The sequence below is a fragment of the Ambystoma mexicanum genome, chromosome 3q (assembly GCF_040938575.1).
Source record: "Ambystoma mexicanum isolate Mex_15411 chromosome 3q, UKY_AmexF1_1, whole genome shotgun sequence".
Lineage (NCBI taxonomy): Eukaryota > Metazoa > Chordata > Amphibia > Caudata > Ambystomatidae > Ambystoma > Ambystoma mexicanum.
In genome coordinates this window covers 951,851,370-951,867,750 of record NC_090926.1, presented here as the reverse complement: position 1 = coordinate 951,867,750, position 16,381 = coordinate 951,851,370, and positions in this window count along the sequence as shown.

Sequence of the window (16,381 nt, the reverse complement as noted above, 5' to 3'; positions counted from 1 at the left end):
AGCTTAATACAGTGTGCTAACTGACGGGATACATACATCCAGTCGGATCACCACGCTGCATTACGCTGTGAAGCATTCCTCAAAAGGGACACTCCAAGAAAAGTTCTGTTCTGCAAAAATAAAATACAAACTTCTGTAAGTCAGGACAGAGACCAATCTCTAGAATGACGACCTTAGTAGACATGAAAATAGCCAGAGAGCACCTCTTGCATAAGCTATTTGTGAGAGGTGAATGGACCGAACAGGGCCAGGATGTGTGGTTGCAGGCCATCACACAACAGGTCACTGAAACAGGGTCAGATATATATAGAGATCAGGGTCCCTTACATGTGGCCCTGAGTGAACTATATATGGCTCCTAAAGCCAAAGAGGAACACAATAAGATCGCCAGGATAGCAGCATACCTGTACCTATATATGGGAGACATGCCGGATAGATGTGCTGAAAGCCAAAATCTGGCAAATAGGCAACAGATGGCATTACAGAAGGTCCAATCTGATCTGGACTCTTCTGAGCAGAGGCTGCAGAGGAGCCAGGAGTCAGAAAATGACAGCAGACGGTACATCACTAAAATAAAGGAGGATATGGATGTGCTGCAAAAGGAAAAGTCAGAACAGGATACCAGATTTCTGGCCCTACAGAAGGAGCACCAAGACAGTTTGGACTCCTTACTGCAGAGCCAGAAAAAGCTGGAGCAACAATTAGACTTTAACAGGGCATGCACGGAGCAGGTAGCCACCCTGCAAAGTCATCTAGATAGAGTGAAGGTAGAGAGCAACAAGCTGATCTTGAAAGACCTGGATACCCAGGCAGAGTTTGATGAGGAGCGCCAAAAAGCTGGTGCCCTTCAACGGCAAAGGGACGACCTGGCGGCACAAATGCAGGCTCTTAGTCAGGAAAGAGACGCCTTAGGCCAGGAAGTCTGCCATTTAAAAAGGAAAATGGAAGAAAATCACCTGGCCCACCAGGGGCTGGGTGACCTCCAAAAAGAAAACCAGAACTTGGTAGAGCACACCAGAAGGGTGGAGGATGCTCTAGCAAGAAAGGAGCAGGCCAATAGGGACACAGCTCAGGAGGTAAACCTCCTGCAGCAAAGACTGGCCCAGTTCTCCAGGACCAACCAGGAAGCACAGAGGGAAAATGAGGCCCTCTGTCAACACAATGATAGGCTCCAACAACAGGTAGCGATGCAGGAGAGACTGATAGAGTCCAGTAAGGCCTTAACTGAAGAACTGAAGGCACAAATGCAGGCTCTTGCATTGCAACAGGGAGCAGGGGCGGATAGAGATGAGGTTCGCTGGGAAAGAGAGACTCCTGACCATAACCGCAGGAGCCCTAACACCAGGGGCCTTCATCTTCCCCAGTCCCTGGACTCTACCACCCCCGTGTCCCCTGGCGCACATGAGCACAGGGCCACAGGGATGGCAGATTACTATCCAGCTAAGAGTATGGGGCTCATAGGCCAGTACCACTCAGGAATGGAGGGGTGGGCATCCGGGTATGGGCACCCAAGTACAGTACAGTTCAATGGGGAACCCCAGGAGAGTAGGCCCATTAAGGGCATCCTGAAAACCTCTGCCCAGTTAGGTCAGTGGAGGGGGTACCCATCAAATCCTGGCAGCAAGGAGGAATCTGAAGACTCCTCTGAACTGCGCAGGACACAGGAGACCAGGTCCCCACATTCTGCCAGCCATTCCCAGGCTCGCAGAATCCGGGAAAACCTGGAAGAACAGACGGGAACCTCTGGGAGCAGTGCCTCTGAGTCCGACGAAGAATGGACAAGGGTTACCCGAACCAAAAAGGCCAATAAGGCAAAAAGGGCCTTGCGTAAGGACCCCTTAAAGCAGATTAAGGCGATCAGGAGCGTCATCACGCCTTACCATAAGAACGCTAAGTATTCTGTTTGGGAGCACTTAGAGTTGTTTGAACAAATGATGGAGACTTTCCATTTGAAGGACAGCCAAAGCTGCATTCAATATGTAAAATGGACATTCTCCCCAGAATACTCCGGTTTCTTTGCGGGGCTGGAGGACCAGAATCATTTAAGATGGTCCACCTATAAGGCGGCCATCCTGAAACATTTTTCTGTTCACAGAAATCCTCAAGAGGCTCGCAAGGCAGCCTACAATTTGCAATGTGGGGAGGATCAGGCCCCACAAGAATTTGTGCAGGAGTTAAAGCGGGCTTTTGCACAGACCACAAGAAGGGTGCGCACGGATAGCCGTGAATTCATCAACACGTTTTTCCATGCCTTGCCCAAATATATCATGACCCAGCTCGTGAGGGATTTTCACGAGAAAAGATCTTTAGACTGGGTCATTGAACAGGCTACCCGCATCTATGAGGTGCAGAAGCCCATAGAAAATAAAAGCAATGCCCAGAAAAACCCCAAAGCCAACAGCACCCCTGCTGCTGCCAAGGTGGCAGAGGTAAAGGTCACCCCCGTTTTGGATTTGGAGATGGGGGGGCCTAAAAACCTACCTGCACCTAATAATGCTAGGCCCAGAAGGTCCTCGGGCCAGTCACAGACAGGGAGCCAGGGAGGCAGCCCCACAAATGGGGTCCCTCGCTCTCCTGACTATGTAAGTCCTCGCTACAAAGGTAACAGACCCATCCTGGGTTATGTGTGGACTCCTCCAGCCCAAGGGGGGGGATCCAGCCAAGCACCTAACCCAGGAAACTTCCCTCCAAACTTCCCACCGGAGGGCAGAAATTTACCAAACCCTGGGCAGAACTTTTTCCCCAGATATCCTCCCGACTTTCAGCCCCAAAACCATCCATCCTTCTTTCCTCAATTCCCTGAGCCCAGACCACTGAATCCGGGAGAGGGGAGGCCAAGGGTGGAGGGGTACCCAAATCTTCCCAACCCGGGGTACTACCAGAGGAGGGACAGCTACCCTTCCCGGGATCAGCCCAGGGGAGAAAACAGGGCCCCGTATCAGCCTGAGCGGGTTTCCCAGTTAGAGCGCCAGGTTCAAAACATGGCGCGGGATATGGGTCATATACTGAGGGCGCAGCAGAACCCTCAGATCAGCATGCCGGCGCAGAACGCACCCAACTCTGGACCTGGTGCTCCAGAACAATGACGGGGGCAGCACCCCGATAACTCACCGGTTCCCAGGGAGGAGGCACAAGGGGAAGGGGGGTGTAAAGCCTTGGAGGAAGCTTCCTTCCTCACTTGTAAACAGCCCCTAGAAACCCAGGAACCGGAAACAAAATCTCTTGCCCCTGAAAGTCTGCCTCCTAAGGAGCAGAGGGGGGGTAGGAGAAACAAAAGACCCAAACAGACTCAGTTTGGGGAGGAGGTACAGATCTTCCAATTTGAGGGAGAGGGATCCACAGAGGATCCTGGGAAAAGGATCTTCTCCTTCAGAGAGGGGGGAACTCCTCCCAAAGAAAAATGGGTCCCTAGGGATGCAAATCTAGACTGGGGAGATGTGGAGACTGAGCTACCGCCGCCCACCATCTCATCCCAGAACCAACAGCAAGAAAATCCCCTGGTTCAAAACCATCCTGGGGACTGCCTCCAAAAAGGGGGGGGCAGCCCAGAACCGGAACCAGGGGAACCCACAATGGCTCTGATCTCCAGTTGCCAACTGTTTCTTGCAGATTCCCAAGACTCTCCACAGAATTCTGCCCAAAATTCTTCTCTAGCGATGTCCAAAACCAGAAAATTAGCCCACCAGTTGTCCAAAAATGTACATTATCTGTGCCCCCTTGAGGAGAAGGAGGGAAGATATTATGCCCCGGTACAAGTACAGGGGCAGGGTACAATCTCGGCACTGGTGGACACTGGATCTCAAGCTACCCTTCTGTCCAGAAGGGCCTTTGACGAACTGAATGCAGGAAGGGGAGAGAATTACCAAATTCCTCTCACTTCTCTTCCTGGACAACTGCAGAACTTTGACGGGAAGGAAATTCCCGTCGAGGGGACGGCAGACTTGGACATTAAGATCGGGCGACACAAGTTGAAACACCCGGTCATAGTTGTGACCCCGGAGGGCACCCCTTGTTTACTAGGGAATGACCTCCTGAGAAGGTTGTCACCCCTAATAGATTGTGTAAACAAGGTCCTCTGGACCCAGACTAGCCGACCAATAAAATTGAAACAGAGTGTCAACCATGTTAGTTTAAACGGCACATGCCACATGGTTGAACAAAAATCTGACCAAGTAGAATTTCACTTCCAGAACAACCAGATTCCAGACGTGACAGTAATAGCAGTAGGACAACAGACTGGTGATGGGGGGTCCTCTCTATTTCTGAAAATCAACCTTCCTTCCAGTCTAAAGTGGTATTCCACGCTGGAAGGAAACACTCTGAAATTCTATACTAATCCACAATCAGAAACCCCCACTCCTATAGTCCAGAAAGATGTGAAATCAGCTCAAAGCCTGGCTGATATTCAGCAAATTGGAGAGCAGTTGTTCATCCCTGTTCAGTTAAATGATGGGAAGGACTCTGTTCTCGCTCGAGTGTGTGTGAACAACGGTAAGAGCTTCATCAGCGAAGCCATGTTTCGCCAACTCCCAAAAGATCCAGCCATTCCCACCTTCAAACTGATAGACAAATGGGAAATGGACCTGGAAGTACCTAATTCCAAACATCTCCTGCCAAGCAGGTGTATGCTCAAAATCTCCATTGGCAACAAGAGCATAGTCCATAATTGTTGGGTCGTGCGAGACGTCACTGCCGCCTTTTACTTAGGCAGTGACATTCTCAATCGCTTTGCCATTAGTTTGGACCTAATAAACTTCAAAGCTTGGTCCCGATTAGCGGATAATCCCATGGGCTTTGATGATCCAGAAAAAGCATTTAGGTCGGCTCAATTGCTACCTTATGCAGTTGAAATTCAGGTTAAAGAGGAAGTCACCATCCCAGAAAGGACCCGACAATTCTCCCTGGAAGTGAAAGTTAAAAGGGGACAAGAGTTGAAAAACCCTGATGCTTACATACATCTAAATGCTTCTTTCCAACAGCAAGGGTTGGGGGTAAACCCAACTCCATTAGTCAACATAGAACATGACCCCATTCTAATAGAGGTGGATAACAGCGACTTAAAGAGTATTACTCTAGCCGCAGGCACCATTATTGGAATGGCGGTTGATGACCGACATTTCTCCATTGATCTTGTAAATGAACTGTTAGGACCCATCCCCAAGGACTGTTTTGACAGTGACAGTGATGACAACGCAACACCAGACAGGATTTTTACCCGGCATGGGGGGAACTTCCTGGTGTACACTTCCTGCCCCTATGGTAAGGAAGATGTGACCTGTGACTTCAGGAGGGATGAGGTGATTTTCCAGGTCCATGAGGGCTGCCTTTCCCACCTGAAGCCTCCGGTCCAAATCAGCACTCTGACCAGGGACTTCTCCACCCAGCTGGAGGAGGCCGCGGAGATAGCCAAACCAGAAGTCTTTCCAGGCTTCATGCAGATGGTGGAAGAGAGAGTCAACCTAGCTGATGCCTGTGTGACTCTGGAACAAAAGCAAAAGTTGAAACAAGTTTTCTTGGACTTCCAAGATCTCTTTGCGGTAGACTCATATGACTGTGGTCGCACTGACATCCACACAACAACAATCCCCACGGACCCTGGCATGACTCCTGTGTTTGTGAAGCAATATCGCTTGCCTCTCGCATCAATGGAGTCCCTTACTGAAATAATTAAGAACCTTGAGTCCCGGGGAATAATCCGTCCAGTCCACAGCACCTTCAATAATCCGGTGCTGGGAATATTGAAGCCAAACGGCCAGTGGAGACTCTGCGCTGACCTCAGGGAGCTCAACAAACGGGTCCACACTTCCCGATGGCCTCTTCCCTACATTGACCAAGGGCTGGCCCAGATTCAGGGGTCACAGGTATTCACTGCAATAGACCTGACCAATGGATACTGGACCGTGCCTGTCAGTAGGGAGGACCAATACAAGCTGGCTTTTACCTTTGGGGGCCAGCAGTACACATGGACCCGGACTCCCTTCGGATACCTTAACTCCGGTAATGAGTTCAATATTTTCCTACATAAGGCCATGCCCGACCTGGGTACGAGGGGTAACCTGGCTTATGTAGATGATGTCCTCATCAAAAGTTCATCTGTGGAGGAACACATAGCAGAGATCCGTTATGTTCTGACACAGTTGAGGGCCGCCGGAGCAAAACTTTCCTTTCAGAAAGCACAGTGGTGTAGAACCCGTGTTAATTTCTTGGGGCATGAGATTACTCCTCAGGGTCTCTGTCCCCAGGAAAAGAAAGTGGAAGCACTTCAGAAACTGAAAGACCCCACAACTCTGCGGGAACTAAGGAGCCTCCTTGGACTGACTAATTACAGCAGAAAGTTCATTGAGGGCTACGCAGAGATCACCAGACCCCTGATTCATCTCCTGAAGGGGGGGGTCAAGTGGGAATGGGGTCCAGAACAAGCCGAGGCAGTAAAACAACTCAAAAGAAGCCTCTCACAAGCGCCTTGCCTAGCTTACCCTGTCAGAAACAAGGAGTTCTTCCTGGAGACGGGGTTCTCTAATACGTGCTTGACGGCAGTATTATATCAAAAGCATGATAAGGTCAATAAAGTAATCTCCTATGCGAGCAAAACTTTATCCTCTGTGGAGGAAAAATTCAACGATTGTGAGAAGGCACTCCTGGCAACGGTGTGGGCATTGAAGAATTACCGCCCGTTTATCCAGGGGGAACACATCATAGTGGAGACTCCACACCAGCCTCTGCAATATCTCCAAAGTGACAGAATCCGGGCCGGAAATGTGAGTAATTCCCGAATTACTTCCTGGATTCTGTCAATGCAAGGCTTTCCTGTGGAGGTCAGATATGGCCAAAACAAGAAGAGTCCCCTCGCGCAAGGTCTGGCTGACTTGCATGATTGTGCCAGAGAAAACTGTCTCGAGGACGAAAGTCTAAAAAAGGACAACATGGAGGCATACCTTAATTCCCCCCACAAAGTCTTTGAAGAAGACAAGTGTGAGGGAATGCCCACTGTCTATGTGGATGGATGCTCTTACCATGTTGACAACAACGGGGAGAAAGAATTGGTGGCCGGCGTAGGGAATGCATGGGTGAATGAGTCCCCAGAACCCTCCGCTGGATACAAAATTGGCCCCCGAAGTAGTCAGGTGGCAGAATTGATGGCTGTGCATCAGGCCATCCTCACTGCTGTCCAGCATCAACTCCACGAACTGGTCATAATCACAGATTCGGATTATGTACGGAACGGGTTCGTGGAGCACCTGGTTAATTGGAAAACCAGAGGCATGTTATGTGCTAACAACAAACCCTTGAAACATGGGAAGTTGATCCAAAACATTGATGATCTGGTCACCTCGAATGAGATGACCATCTATTGGAAAAAGATCAAGGGTCATTCCAAAGTAGAGGGACCAGACAAAACTGGAAATGACTTAGCTGATCAGCTGGCCAAAACCGGGGCCATCCAAGGGGATCTAATTGAGATTGAGTCCCTGTTGGGGGAAATCCAGGTCACTGCTATCACTAGGTCCCAGACAAATGCTCACAACGACCTTTCAATTGCACAATGGAGCAAGGAGACCCCTGATGCTGATTTGATTACCGCTCAGAAGGGGGATCCAATTATTGGTAAATTTTACCAGCACCTTGAGGACCCTGAGAACTTTCCCCTGACGGATACCGATTACACTGGGAAAGAGGACCTAAGAGTGCTGATGAAATGTCCCAAAATGTTCCGGATCCAAGACGGTTTGTTGGTAAGGAAATCCAAAGCTGGCCACGATCAGTGGGTGGTTCCTACCTCATTCCGAAGCCTGATGTTAAGTCACGCCCATGATGCGGCCACCGCCGGTCATAGGGGGTTTCACACAACATTGGAAATCTTAAGAGAGGTTGCATACTGGCCACACATGGGGCAGGACCTCGACCAATACTTGAAGGGGTGTCTTGTGTGTGCACAATTTCAGCCGACATCCCTCACACACCGGGCGCCTTTACAAAAGAGGGGAATGACACTGCCATGGTCAGATTTACAAATCGACTTTGTAGGCCCTGTGATTCGCTCGGCTAGGGGGAATAAGTACATGTTGACTGTGACATGCTTGTTTACCAAGTGGGTGGAATGTCTCCCAGCCCCAAACTGCAAGGCCGAAACTGCAGCTGCCTTGATGATTAACCACATCTTTTCCCGTTTTGGTCTACCTCAAAGGATTGAGTCAGACAGAGGTAGCCACTTCACCAGTGAAGTAATGACAAAGATGTGGGAGATACTGGGAGTCAAGAGAAAGCTGCATATTGCTTATAGACCAGCTTCTTCTGGGGCAGTAGAGAGATATAACCGGACAATTGTGAGCATATTAAAGAAGTTTGTGGCAGATTCTGGGCCAAGTTGGGATATACGATTACCTCTGGTCCTAATGGCTATCAGATCTACCCCTTCATCTGCAACCAAAATGTCACCATTTGAGTTGATGACTGGGCGCAAGATGGTGCTTCCTCAGCATTTGCTCTATAGGACCCAAGAGCAGACACTGATAAATGCCTCCACTACTCATGAGTATGTAGAGAATTTAAGGAAACACCTTCAACATGCTTTTGCTTATGCTCAGCGGAATCTAGAAAGATCGGCTGATAGCATGAAGACCCATTATGACCTGAAAACTTCCAGGAAGGAATATCAGGTGGGAGACCGGGTCTATCTATACAACTTCCAAAGGAACCAGGCCAAGCAGCGCAAATTTTTGCCTACATGGAAGGGACCCTTTGAGATCGTCGATAAGATCTCCCCTGTGGCCTACAAGATCCGCATCCCCAAAGGCGGTTCGGCAGAGGGGGAAGACAAGTGGGTCCACATAAACCAGTTGAAATGTTGCCATCCCAGGCACACTCTGCAACAACTGGAGGAATCCTCTGGAATCCTAGCAGGCACTGTCTCAGACTAATTCAGTTCCAACCATAAAACATACCACATCTAGTCTCTAAAATATTGTGATTTGCATGAAACTGTCTCTTAGTTATACTGTTTTTTTCTTTCTCAAAATAAGAATGTAATGTTTCGTTATGATAAAATGCATATGCTGCCCCACTACCTCAACAGTGGTGGAAAAACGTCTATGAGTAGATATTGCCGCTTTTGCTTTATCATCCTAGGAGAGATGAAACCATGAAGGATGACCAAGAAGAACGATCCGGAGACCGGGAGCAGAGACGCAACGGGCCCGGGGTACCGCCCAATCTTCCCATCAGGACCGGCGAGGAGAACCGATCGATCAGTACCGGATGGAGAAGAAAACGCTGAACTGTGTCATCTACAGAAGAGGAAGAAGATTATGCGGACAGACCGGTGCATGGGTCAAAACCCTTGTGCACGCGACTCCCCATCGACTCAAATTCAAAGTGCAGTCGCGTGGGGGGGACTTGTTGGGTGTCCTGACCCACGTTTAAGCTATCCTGCTACAACATTTGGTGCTGTGGGCTTAGGAAATTCAAGATGGCGGAAAACCCACATGTGCGCCGAAATCCAGGAAAGCTGCGCAGTTTGTGCGCCCACCAAAATGGTTGCCTCACTTGCCACCCACCAGTGCGAGAATGAAAGGCCGGGTTGCCATGAGGGAAATGGGTTGCCAAAGGAAAAACAGTAGCGCCGGTTAGCTTCAAAGCGCTTTAAAACCACCATGGGACTACCCGCACAGTAGTCTGAAACCATTGGGAATGGCAATGCTGATTGCCAAATGCAACCTAGAATTGTGGGGAATTCATTTCTTAAATCCCAAAAATGGGTGCAGTACCAGTACTCACCACTATCCAAAAGCCGGCGTTTTAAAACCACTCTGTGTGTTTTTCTGAAGGCAAGCAAAATGCCTATTTCAAACCTTGCAACATGTGCAAAATATTCACTGAACACCAGCAGACATTTGGCAGAATGGAGTTTTGTGTGCCTACAAAATCTGGGAAATGAAGAGCCCAAAAACAATGCTTATAACAAAAATGCTATGGAGTCAGCAGCTTAAGCCTAACTACAACTGGATTTAAAACCACCAAAATCGAAAATGTTAAATTAAATGAGTGACCTATGTTTGGTGTCACATGCCTTTGTAACTGTTGAAATGTCATAGTTTTGCGCTTAGAATCAGCATTCTAGCTGCATGTGTAAAATTACAAGTTATTTTAAAAGCAACAAAAAGTTAGCTGAAGGTCTGGCTTAAGGAACTTGATTTTGCCTAGCAACTACCCATCAGCAGTGAAACTTGAGTCACCACTGTGTTCCCAGGCCAACCTTCCTTTTGCTGCCCAGGCTAAGGATATGCCATCTATCTGATAATTGAATTTCCTGTGCTCTGCCAGAGAGTGAACAAAGCCCTCTCCACTCAGGCAAAGGTTTTTTATTACAGACGTCGTAAAAAGTGGCTTCCTCCTGGAGAAGCTGGGAGGAGCACTGCCTGTGAGAAGCAAGCTGGCTTGGCAGAAACTGGAAAGACTGGTTTCTGTACCATGTGACCTGAAAAGACACACCCCTGCAGCAAGGATATGGTTTTATAAAAAGGGGGATAATTCATAGAGCGGACATGTGAAAATTTTATAAATGATACCATAATTCTTGTGATTTTTCTGCCCACAGTTTAAGACGTGGTAGGAACCGGTGGTATGTTCAGGGGGGTTTTAGCGGAAAAATGGATATTACTCTAAATGTGTGCATGTTAAAAATCTGAAACTTCATCAGTTAATGTCCCTACCCCCTGCACACATGTATGTAAAGTTGGGTCCATGTCGGAAATTGGAAAAGCAGTTAAAAAGTCAATTATGTACACTCTTTGAATGCAAGCTCCGAGAATGAGCAGATTTGGACATAGACATGGCTAAATTCAGCCACACCATGTATATGTAATTTTAAACAAATGTGTACCTGTGCAAATATGTTTTTAGGTCAGATATAGATTGTGTGTAAAGTTGACAGGGGTGGGTTCTCTGTATCATAAACAGACCTCATCCTGATGACACTTCATTTCATTCCCCCAATCAAGTAAGAAATGGAAGTTTGACCAATTAGAAGCTGAGAGAGAGGTAGGGTCAGTGATGCTAGAACACTCCCACATTCTAAACACATAAAAGCAGACAGACAGGACAGATAGGGGATTCATTTTTCATCTGCCGCTGAAAGCTCTGCCGGAAAAATCCATACTTACCTCCATCAAACTCCAGAAAGCCAAACTAGAGACTTCAATCTATCCAGAGCAGAGAGACCCAAAGAACCGGTGCCTAGCAGAGACCAGACCCCTGTGAGCAGTTCCAGAGGCCAGGCGCTGTGAGCAGAACCCGGAAAGACCTGACCAGACTGAAGTCCGTGACCAAGTCGCTTTCCTGTTCAAAATCTCTTGTGAGTACTTAGCAAAACTCAGAACACATCTCTTAGTTTAAATTCATCTAATTCAATCTATTTAACCTAAGTAGAACTGCCTCCTAGCTGTCACCTGTCATTCTAGCTGCAAAAATTTGTCACTTGTCATTTTGAAAAAGTGTGCGTTTAAAATTTACAAAACCAAAAACGACCTTTACTAAATTACTCATATCTCCGCAACCGTTTGGGCTAGAGACTTGCAATAACTTTCATTTGGAACCTGAGATCCTAGGCTTTCCTAGGACCCCAAAACGGTAGAGATAGTCCTTGCGGTTCCTCTGTAATAGCGCTCGGCGCATCCGCGAATTTTGCCGCGATTTGCAATTTCTTCACAAAAAAAAAAAAACTGCTGCTGCCTGATTTCATTGCCAGAAATTCGTTTAACCTGCTAACTATCCCTGCATCATTGCTAGTGTGAGCCTGGACTAATATTAACTAGATACCACTCACCCTGAACCTCTATAAGGGAATTAAAAGCAAATTTAGCATATTTCTCATTCATTGCCAGCACATATCCAAGCATTGCCTGTGTTTTCAAAACTCCTATCTGTTTTCTGTGTCTAAGCTTGCTGGATTGAACTGATTACATTGATTGCATTTCTGAGAACTGTGTGCTTCCTCCCATTTCCTTGCATTGCATAAAGAGGGGGGGAGTGAATAGCCAGAGAAAAGTGATTACATTGTTTGGTTGAAATCATATTGAGTATTTTCTGTACTGCATTCATTGAATATTGCATCCACCTGAGCTACATAAAGCATCCTCTACCACATTATACTTTTGTTCCTATTTACCAGTGTGCTACCTTATCCATTTCAGGTCAACTCATTAGTCATTATCAAGAAGTGTGCTAGTGCCAGATTCTCCGTTGTTAATATTTACCATATCAGATTAAGTGTGATATTCAATTATTAATTTATTATAAAGTGTGATATATATATTTTAATTTATCAAATAAACCTTTTAAACTTGCAAAACAGAACTACTTCTTGGCTCAGTGGGGTCAGGGGGATTCCAAGAGAGGGGTGTTATACAAGGGTAGTCATCCAGGACGCATGAACTGGACCTAAAGATATATCAATAAGGGTTTTCATTCAGTATTCTAGACTAGGCGTTAACTTGGCTGTAGTGCTGAAATGAATCCTCTTACAATGTATATTATCCCTCGTCCGCAGAGCACAAGGCAATGACCAGGCAATGGATTGCAGACATTACATCTTTCTCTGATACCTATTAAATCATTACGGGAGTTATTGTTTGCACCATAGAAACAGCTCCACCGCAAGCACTCATGTAGCGGTTTATTGAGAGGCCACTCTCAACACAGGTTGTTCCTTCCCTCCTCAGTCAAGGTGTCACACAACAAACTGTTTTATGGATTCTTTTATTCAGCCCTATTTCACATGCATATCATGCCCTGTGGATCCCTCCCCAGGAGCTACCAATGAACCAAGAACCAGATCGGTGTACAGGAAATATATTTATCTTTATTTGAATTAGATGTTGTGAAACTCGCACTGAAATGTCAAACACCAATTTATCTGTGGCACAAGACAATTCTTTACTTTCTACGAATTTCACTTCAAGAAATAATTAGTACTGGTCAGTGAACACAATTTACAAATGTAGTGCTGTTCAATTTCGATTTTCCTGTGTGCTTCAAAGGCTAGCAGATTGGTTTTTCAGATTTGGACAAATGCAAATGGCAATTGTGATTTCACCCACACTTTTGATTTAAATAAACACAGGGGGCCTCATTACGACCCTGGCGGAGTGGGTTTACGCCAGCGTTATTCGCGGCGGACCCGTCCGCCCTACTACGAGATTCCGTAGCGCCATGGAGCGTTTTCCGCCTGGTTTTTCCGGGCGGAGAAATCCATGGCGCTACGGGACCTTGTCGTTAATTACGCCACCGTATTTTGAGGTGGCGTAATTAACGCCTTCCCCACTCCCATTATACCCTATGGGGCAAAAATGGGAATGGGGAAGGGTAAAATGGGGGATGGGGATTTACCGCCCCGCCAAGGTCGGAATGGGGCGGAAAATCCGCCAACCCCCATGGCGCTATCGGCAGCTTTCCGCCGTGCTCCAAGGTGCATTTTGCACCGCGATTTCCGCCAGGGTCGTAATGAGGGCCAGGGTGTTTTGGCCGTTTTTTTAGCCCTGCCCCTCTTCTTTGGTCTGTGTTGGGGAAGTCGGACAGAAAAATTGGAAGACAGCTCCACCCAGATGCACTCTCAGCAATCTCCTCTGGTGTTTCCTTGCAACTGTCAGATGATAAGTTTCAGCAGCTCTGTCCCTTCCTCACAGTGTGGGATGTATTTACCCATGCATCCTAGCCCTACCTCAAAACTGTGCAGTACTGACATGAAAACATCATGATGACCAGAGCTTCCCAGAAAATGCACCGGGAAATGCAGGAAGAATAGGCTGCCACCCATTTTTGCCGATGTTATGGGCACAGAAGGACGCTGCCTAAAACCACCATTGGACTACCCGCACAGTAGTCTGAAACCATTGTTTTGACCCATGTGGAATCATTAGACGGGGTAAATATGGGGATTAAGCTGTCGCTGCCCATCATTTTGCCCCAGAACAAAAATAAATAATTGGAGTGGGTAAAGATGGGGATGCGCTGTCGCCGCCCATCATTTCATCCCAGAATCCAGGACAGCTGCGCAGTTGTGCGCACACCAAAATGGTTACCTAACTTGCCACCCACCAGTGTAAAGAAAGGTCTTTGTTGACAAAATCCACTTTTACTGATGTCAAAAAGTTGCTGAAATCGTGACTCATTGGACCACTTTAAAGATTCAACCCTTTTTGTGTGTGTTTAGAATGCATTAATCCAAGAAAATCCCAAAGTTGCATGCAGTGCCAACAAAATCCTCTAGGCGGCACTAGCGGTCTAAACTCTGACTGGAGAACTGAGTGCAGTTGCTGTACAAAGGGATTTGACTCAGCTGACTTCAAAGGCTGCATTTTAATTAAAAAATTAGCCACATGCTGTTCCCAGAGGCCTGAAGCCTGGGAAACCCTCTCACCTCCAGAAGCTTCACACCAGGAGTTAGAATCTCACATGACCTCTTGATTGATAGAAGGCAGACTGGCTGGGAGCTTCCCAGAGACCACACAAAGGACCCTTTCCTCTGAAAGGAATATGTTAATTCTGAACTGTTTAATGTCAACAAAGCCCTGCCTGCCCAGAGGACTGACCCACCCAAGTCTTGGAGGCGGACCTCAACACTCTGAGGATTGAATTGAAAAGAAAATATATATTTTACAAAAACACTGATAACTCTTTGTAATCAAATGACAGAAATGTATAACTTTGAGAGCTTTAATTAAGAAAATGTACCTTTCATTCAAGGCCAAACTCGAATTTGAGTGATGTTCTGGGGCAAAACCCCATTGTTTATTAATATTACAGACTCCCTGTTTCAGCTAGACAAACGAAAATGCATTGGTATGTGGGTAGATATGTGAGGAACAGTTGTGTAAAATTTAATGAAGATCCAATGTTGTGCAGCACATGAATAAGTGCTAGAAGTGGCCGTTTTTGAATGCAAGCTCCGAGGATGAACACATTTGGACAGAGACATGGCTAAATTCAGCCACACCATGTATATGTGATTTTAATCAAATGTGTACCTGTGCAAATATGTTTTTAGGTCAGATATAGATTGTGTATAAAGTTGAAAGGGGTGGGTTCTCTGTATCATAAACAGACCTCATCATGATGACACTTCATTTCATTCCCCCAATCAAGTAAGGGATGAAAGCTGGACCAATGGAAAGTGGAGAGGGGCAAGGCTAGTGATGCGACACACACACCCACTTGGAGAACATATAAATGGACCACTGAAACTTAGGTAGGGACCTAAAATTCCATTTGCTGCAGCGCACTTTGCTGGACCAGACAACATCCCGAGATCCAGACTTCAAATTCATCAACCTCCTGAAAGCCAAACTAGAGACTTCAAAACCCAGACCAGAGGGAAAGCAGTGCTGTGCCTAGCTGTGAGCAGAACCCAGAGAGAAAGCAGTGCTGTGCCTAGCAGAGAGACCAGACCAGGCGCTGTGAGCAGAACCCGGAAAGACCTGACCAGACTGTTGACCAGATCGTGACAAGTCGCTTTCCTGTTCAAAATCTCTTGTGAGTACTTAGCAAACTCAGAACACATCTCTTAGTTGAATTCATCTAATTCAATTTATTTAACCCAAGTAGAACTGCCTCCTAGCTGTCACCTGTCATTCTAGCTGCAAAAATTTGTCACTTGTCATTTTGAAAAAGTGTGCGTTTAAAATTTACAAAACCAAAAACGACCTTTACTAAATTGCTCATATCTCCGCAACCGTTTGGGTTAGAGACTTGCAATAACTTTTATTTGGAAGCTGAGATCCCAGGCTTTCCTAGGAACCTAGAACCACATCCCTACCCCTTATAGTTTTACCGCAATCGCGGAACACGCACCCGCGAATTTTGCCGCGATTTGCAATCTCTTCACATGTAAAAAAACTGCTGATGCTGATTTCCATTTGCTAGAAATTCGTTTGACCTGATAATCATTCCGGCATCATTGCTAGTGTGAGCCTGGACTAATATTAACTAGATACCACTCATCCTGAACCTCTAAAGGGGAATTAAAAGCAAATTTAGCATATTTCTCATTCATTGCCAGCACATATCAAAGCAGTTTGGGCCTGTGATTTCAAAACTCCTATCTGTTTTCTGTTGTTTAAGCTTGCTGGGGTGAACTGATTACATTGATTGCATTTCTGAGAACTGTGTGTTTTCCTTCCATTTCCTTGCCTTGCATCAAGGGGGGGAGGGGATTGCCAGAGAAAAGTGATTACATTGTTTTGTTGAAATCATATTGAGTATTTCTATACTGCATTTCATTCATTCAACCTTGCATCCATTTGAACTCCATAAAGCATTTTGTACCACCTTCTTCTTTTGTTCCTATTTACCAGTGTGCTATTCAATTATTAATTTATTATAAAGCGTG